General features: G+C 42.6%; 1 protein-coding gene across 2 annotated transcripts in view; it reads left to right on the forward strand.

Annotated features, from left to right (window-relative positions):
* LOC127003702 (uncharacterized) overlaps positions 1-7,500 on the forward strand; it is a 42,936-nt gene that overhangs the window by 15,986 nt on the left and 19,450 nt on the right. Inside the window, exon 1 of one of the 2 annotated variants that reach the window (XM_050870628.1) lies at positions 3,040-3,812. The exons of the other annotated variant lie outside the window; for it this stretch is intronic. The gene's annotated coding sequence lies outside the window, so the exon portion shown is untranslated. Of the gene's footprint in view, positions 1-3,039; positions 3,813-7,500 lie in introns of those variants that run through there. 2 annotated transcript variants of the gene reach the window in all.

Here is a 7,500-nt window from a genome sequence, read left to right on the forward strand (position 1 = left end):
TACTTACGCGTTGATGAAGAAAGTGTGGGCTACTTGATTTCAACTTTTTTCTATATCACTGTGGGCAAAAAAAAAAATACCAAGAGGACGCGTCATACCTTAGCCCAGGGGTTCCCAACCTTTTTGTTCCTCTGTACCCCTTGGGCATTTTTATAGGTTCCCGTGTACCCCTAAAAAAGTAAGATAAAAAAACGATGAAATTGTAATATTTTGATATTATTTTATAATGAAATCTGTATGTGTAGACTGATGACAGAATTTAAATAACAGTTTTGTGTACTCAAATGAGGAAATTGAAAAAAAAACCGACATGTGCAATTTGAACGCAGATTACAACACCATGTGTTGTAATCAGTGGTAGTTATTTTCTCGGACCCAATGTACCCCCTGAAAAGTGCAAATGTACCACTGGGGGTACATGTACCCAAGGTTGGGAACCCTTAACTTAGCCTAATGGAACGATGAAACCAAAGCTGTTACAATATTGGGCACTTTGTTGTTGTGGTTGTTGTTGTTGTTGTATTTGTTGTTTTCAGTCGCTGGCATACATCACCATGGTGTTCGGAATCCACATTCAGGATCTCTACATAACGGAAGTGATGAGGTCCATAACAAGTCCCTCCTTGCTGCCACGCTGCGTATAAAATGGAGGGACATTCATGATGCTTGCGATCACGACGTGGTTAGTCACGCTTCGTGAGGAATGGTTGGGTGTCTAGTATTGACGCTTTCCCTGCTGTCGTTAGTCTAATGTGGTTAAACAGTTTTTATGAGCAATACCACTGGAATTTCACTTGCTTTATGTAACCCTCCCCGTGTTATGAGACACTGCTGATCAGTAATTACCATCCACCTGATCAGACCCGAGACTCATCCGCTTATAATGACTTACATCTTTGTACTGGTGGCTGCGTCGCACAGCACGACTTCTAGAGTTAATTAAATGCGAGAGGAAACTGAATGCTAATGATGCCGTGGCAATATCCATTATTTTTTTCAGCAATAATAGTGTGCTCTACCCATAAGCAAGTAGGTAAGTTACTTTCAATTAGGATGCTTGAGATTGTAATATTAAAGATAATATTATTTTGTGTTGTTGTTTAAAGATTGCTTCCTCCTCCTTCGCCAATTTATGGCGGCCCGTAACAGGGTGCCGACAGACCGACTCTATCGACAGACGTCAGCCGAGCCGACCAAATAAGTCTGTCGATGAGGACTGGCGTGTCTCTGTATTTTGTGTGTAATTTTCTATGGATATGGAGGTCATTGTTTTAGGAAAAAGGTTTATTACACTTGGATATAAAGAGACTAGAAAAGGCCGCTCCTGAAGATAGGTTGCCAACCAAATTCCCTTCCCGTCCATAAATGCATCTAATCACCGTTTAAAGGTTTCAATTGTGTTTGCTTCTACCATATACCCGCTCAGTTTGTTCCACTCATCTACCGCTCTGTTCGTGAACCAGTTTTTACCTAATTTCTTTTTTTAACTTGAACTTATCCAATCTATATCCGTTACTGCCTGTTCTCACATCAGTTTTTAATATAAGCACTTTATTTAAATCGCCTTTGTTGATCCCCTTAATCCACTGAAACACTTCAATTAAATCCCCACACACTCCAGGCCTTTCCAAGGAGTGCAAGTTGCTTAAGTCTGTGCGGTAAGTTTTAGTCATTCTCCTCTATTGCCTCAAGGGAATCTATAACCTTCCTACAATAAGGCACCAAAACTGAACAGCATAATCCAGGTGAGTTAAGCAACTTATATTTATCTTTACTGGAGGGACGTTGCCGGCATTTCTGTTCTGTTCTGTTCTATCACCTTTACCGTGCAAGCTGAAGTTTCAAAGACGTTCTCAGTGGATAAGATAGCGTAGCGTAGGTAATGTTGAGTCTTGTAGAGTCATGTTAACTGTAAGGTTACCTCATGATAAATGATAACTACAAGTCTACCTCATGATGACTGTAGGATCACCGTATGATTAATGTAGGGGGCTGAGACGTGGAGAGGCTGATAGACGCGAATACCTGATGATAACAGTGACAAGCTTTCTCAAGAGAGTGACATGAAGACATTATAATTAACTGTAATCACCATTCTCTGATAACTCTTCCTCTTTATATTTTTTTTTATTGGAGCAGCAAGTTTGCGGGCACCTTCATTGCGTTTCTTAAGCCCGTCTGCTTTACCGTGCAGAAAAAAAAGGTCTGCTATGTGATCCCCTAGGTCTAGGACACGGAGAACCTGATAAACGCTGGTGGGGCGGAGGAGTGATCGTCTAGTATGTAACAATACACGGGCCCTACACATACCGGCGTTGCTGCAGAGCTGCGCAGGTTCCCATGGGTGAGCTTTGAGCAACACCTTTGCACTGTCCACGGTGGGGAGATGTGAAGGCAGGGAGTCAATCCATTAGCGTCTAGAAGGTTGAGAAAGTTGTATAAGGGGAGGAGGGAAAAGCTGGAAGAGGCCAGTAAGATTTTGTTCGTGAGCTTTTGAATCAAGCAAATGGGTACTGGGTCGGGATTAGCCTAAGTTGAAGTGTGATTGATGGGAGTTGCTATATGGGGGCTGGAAGATGTCAGGTTCATAAGGATGAGCTTTAAATTACACCAACAACTATATTGGGACTGGACCAATGCTAGTTCAGGGTAGGGAGGAGTGACGGGTGAGGCGTAGCCCTTGTCATCATGATGGTTAAAGAGATAGTGCACGCAGTTTAGTTTTGACGCTGCCTTCTTGCCGGTGAGCTTTGAGTGACAACTACAACTGTATTGGGGAAAGCTCAGGGTAGGGAGGCGTGAGGGGTAGAGTACGGTAAGCCCCTCAGCTTCTAGAAGGTTAGAAAGGCGGTCGGGATACGCGGTTGAGTTTTCGACGCTGCTCTCTTGATGCTGTGAGGCTAATGAAGGATAATGATTCTCTCTCTCTCTCTCTCTCTCTCTCTCTCTCTCTCTCTCTCTCTCTCTCTCTCTCTCTCTCTCGTACGTGGGGCGTCTCCCCTTCCAGCCCAGACCCGCCCTGAAATAGTGAACGAGCGTCTGATGGACTGGACCAAAGCACAGCCGCCGGCCTTGAGAAACTAAAGGTTCCACCAGAAAAGCTCTTCGGGCTTATAGAAGAGAAAGACAGAGGGGAGGAGAGAGGGGAAAGAATCCTTGTGAATCTATCTCAGTAGATTTGATCAGCGGTAATGGTTTTGGTGTTTTGGGGTTGAGTTGCAGGAGCGGCGTCAGCATCCATCAGGGTGCTGGAGATGGTGGTGCCGGGAGCCTGATCAATAGTGTCGCGCTGCCGCCCGCCTCGCTCTCCTCTTCTACCCAACAACAGATCAGTGGCAGTGGTCATGTCACTTTTCACTAATGCCCATAACAGATACATAAACCCCGATTCAACAAAGTGCGATAATAAGCGTTAGATATTCCCTGACACGTGAATTCAATGGGGGATGAATTACGCAGTACGATAACAGTTTAGGTCGTGAAAGGCAGGAGAGGGGAAGTCCGTGAGAATAAATGTATTTCTCACACAGTGACTCGCTCATACACTTGTGTGGTGCAAAAAAGAAAAAATCGCATGCATTACCCCGCCACGTCTTGCTCTGTGAGCCTCGAGTCGCGGGAGTGAAGATAGAAACCTGAATTTAGTGATTATCCCATCCTGATGCCCTGCCCAGAAATTCGTGACAATTCTTTGTGGGTTTTTTTTCATCACACCTGCTATAGCGTGGCTGCAAGCACACACTGTGGCGGCTCGACTCCTTAGAGAGACTGAGATACACGCAAGGAGTCAGATGTCAAGTACCAATACTCAGGTATGTTGTTCAGTGTGGCAGAGACTTGATGGCCTACCTATATGTTGGGTCTGTACTCTTTATTCGCGGTGTTGTGCTATTATGTGAATGGACAATGCAGTGAATGAACAATGCAGTGTGTGGAAAGATTGTTACTCATGAATACTGCTTTGTTATGCTTTGTCTCCTTCACAAGCCCGTGTGTATTATATTTCATACATGCTGCGATTGCTTCAGAGGACACACACACACACACACACACACACACACACACACACACACACACACACACACACACATACACACACACACACGTTAAAAAAATAGTTAATAAGTTTTCTCCTCAACCCGCCGCCGATAAGAAACTCGTCGAGCTCACCTGCCATACATACTCGGTCCAGACGTTACTTAATGAGCTGTAAAAAAAGTGAAATGCACCTGGGAATGAAAAAAAAGGTAAATCCCAACAGATGCTCTTTACGGTAGCCACTTAAAGGGGAGGGACCAGACAGCCGGGCCAGTCTGGCGGCGGCTGTCGAGCTGCCGCCAATGCTCGCCGCACCTGCCGATACCTGCATACTTTTGACACCCACGAGCCCCTCCATCCCTTCCATCCTCTCCCCATTACCCATACACATATACATACAAACATACACATTCGCGTGCACAGATCTCCCTCCGAAACACACACACACACACACACACACACACACACACACACACACACACACACACACACACACACACACACACACACACACACACACACACACACACACACACACACACACACACACACACTTTTCCCCAACAAGTCTACACATTGTACTCTTTGGTGTATCAGAGAGTCATACAGAAAAGAGGAAGATTTCAAAATAGTCAGATTTAATTTCGAAGCCATCCTGATTATCTGCTTGAAATGGTTCGTCATAGGAAAGAGGAAATGCTGTAGTAGGAATATTTCCGAGGTTTACTACTATGAAATGATGAACCAATTAAAGATATTGCGAATGTAAATCATCGCCTCGCAAAGTGACTGCCGCCAACAGTCAGGCCACTACTCTAAATTCGGTTCAAATACATGTCTACTGATAATGCTGCTGATTACATAAAGGCAGACAAAGTGCCTTTCCAGGGGCAGGGTAAATATCATATATGCACTGAACGAAAACCTAGAAAAAAATAACACCGCTTTGTCTCTAAAACATTCAGCACAAAATTTGTGTCACGGCTGCAACAGCCGTGACATGTTTTATATCCCAGTTCAAGATGATTTTTTTTCCCAAAAAATTGTTCGTGCCGGCAATTCTGCGCCGTTTGAACTATGTAGTGTAAAAATGTTAGCACATTTAAATCAATAGTTAATTCGTCCAATAAACCTTTGATTGGTGTTGCTCTCATATTTTTTATTGAACTGAATATATTAACTTTTTTCTTAAACATTTTTAGTGTTTGATCCTGTCAGCTGGGCAGAATACTTATTATAATATACAATAAGTCTGTCTTCTACTTTATTCAATTTATTTTGGATTATTTGAGGTGTTTCGGGGTTACGGACTTTGGGACTTAAATACTATTTGTACTCCTACTGCTCTAAACTGTATTAATAATAGTAATAATAATGATAATAATAATAATAATAATAATAATAATAATAATAATAATAATAATAATAATAATAATAGTAATAGCAATAATGATGATAACAACAGCAACAATAATAACAATAATGATAAAATGATTCTGTGCTCAGAGAAAATATAACGAAAAACCCAAGATCCACATCCTTTGGTCATAACCGTCGTGTGATTACCTACTTCCTCTCTTTCATAACCTTTACTTTCGAGCGAAAACAAGTGTTACGAAGTGCATGCATGTGTGTGCGTGTGTGTGTGTGCGTGTGTGTGTGTGAGAGAGAGAGAGAGAGAGAGAGAAATGTGTTACCATGCAGCGACTGGTGTGTGTAAGATATATTCATCCTTTCGTTTGCACCATTCCAGTAAGTTCATAGCGGAGGGAAGAAAAAATTACCTGGAAAATGGAGTCGAAGTGCGAAAAAAAAAAAAACTGACAAAATAACGGTCGATAACGAAACTACTTTGACAACATTCATTTATTTATGCCTTGGCTCGACTCCCCTACGTGGCCTGTTTCCGTGATATGAATGCTAATATTAATGGTGTGAAGAAATTTCCAAACGTACATATAAATTATTCTCGCATTGCTTGTTTATTTACCTATACAGCAAGAGCAAGCGTGACCATATAGGGCGTCGTCAGGTTCCTGTATATAAAGGAAGGATGCTTCATAACCTCTCACCAGTATTATCAGGCTATTGGATATTCGTCTTCTCGTACTTTTTCTTGTTGTTCTGTTCAGCTTCTTTCTTGTATTTTCTATCTTCTTTTCTCCTCTTGTGCTGTGTTATTTTGGCATCCTGTTTGTTTTCTTTCGTATTTTTGTCTTCTTTTCTCTTCTCGCCTTCTTGTTGTCATTGTTTTCTCTTGTTACTTCTATCTTTGTTTTCTCTTGTATTTCTTGCCTCCTTTTCTTTTCACGTATTTTTCTGCAATGGTTTTCGTTTGTCATCTGCTTGTTTTCTTTCGTGTGTTTTGTCTTCCTTTTTTTCTTCTTTTTTCGTCTTCTTATCCTCTGTTTCCTGTTGTCCTATTTGGTATCTTTCATGTTTCTTCCGTCGTCTTGTCTTTCCTCGTCTTCTTGTACTATGTTTTTGGCTGTCCTCCTCCTCATCTTTTTGTGTGTGTGTGTCTTCCATTTTCTTTTCTTTTCTCTTTTTCTTGTGATGTTTATTGTTGTTTGCTCTATTTCTAGTTTATCGTGTCTTCCTTTCCCGTCTTCTTTTCCTCTACTTCCTGCTGTCCTATTTGTTTTCCTTCGTGTTTCTTGAGCCTTCTTTTTTTCTGCGATGAAGGAACGTCGTAACTTGGTATCTGTACAAACTAATATGGTTTCAGAGCAAATAGAAATGGGTGTGGATGTGTGGATGAGGGGGGATGTACGTGTGTGTGTGTGTATGTGTGTGTGTGTGTGTGTGTGTGCGCGCCAATGACCATCCCACTACTACCATGCCTGAACAAAGGAGTGCCACACCCTGCGAAGGGCACACGAGGCTCGCAAGTGGCCCTCCTCCACCTCTCTGCCCCGGGCTTAAAGAGGGGTCGGGAGAGCAGGGGCCGCCTTCTGGGAGGAGACGCCCACTCTCCTCTTGATGGCCTGCTCTGCTCTCCTGCCTAAAGGTCACGTGACGTCAAAACCAGAAACCTTTTTACAGAATAACGCCAACCTTGAGGCAGTGTGTAGGCCGCGTCAACACAGCCTCGGGTCAACATGGTCGCGTGTGTTTGCCTCTGGCTCGCCCTGGGCAACATGTAAAACGAGAGAGTTCGGCGCCCCTAAATCACTATGTTCACTTTTTTTTTTTTAAAGTATAGTCTAAGTATGGTGGGTTGCGCAGTGTCTCGATATCTCTGTCTTCACCCATCTAAAGACAGCGATTAATAGACAAACAGACAAATTAAGAAAATTATCTCAATGGAAAAATGATCTCGTCTTGTTGCGCAGTGTCTGAATTGCGTAAACTTTTTAAGGGTTGAGAACAAGTTTTTTTTTTTTTTCTTCGCTTGCAGAATGTTACCAAGATCGTTACGCACGCACCTCGCTTATTTTGGGAAATCGTCAGACATAGAGG

Source organism: Eriocheir sinensis, chromosome 26 (assembly GCF_024679095.1).
Source record: "Eriocheir sinensis breed Jianghai 21 chromosome 26, ASM2467909v1, whole genome shotgun sequence".
In the NCBI taxonomy this organism is placed as follows: Eukaryota; Metazoa; Arthropoda; class Malacostraca; order Decapoda; family Varunidae; genus Eriocheir; species Eriocheir sinensis.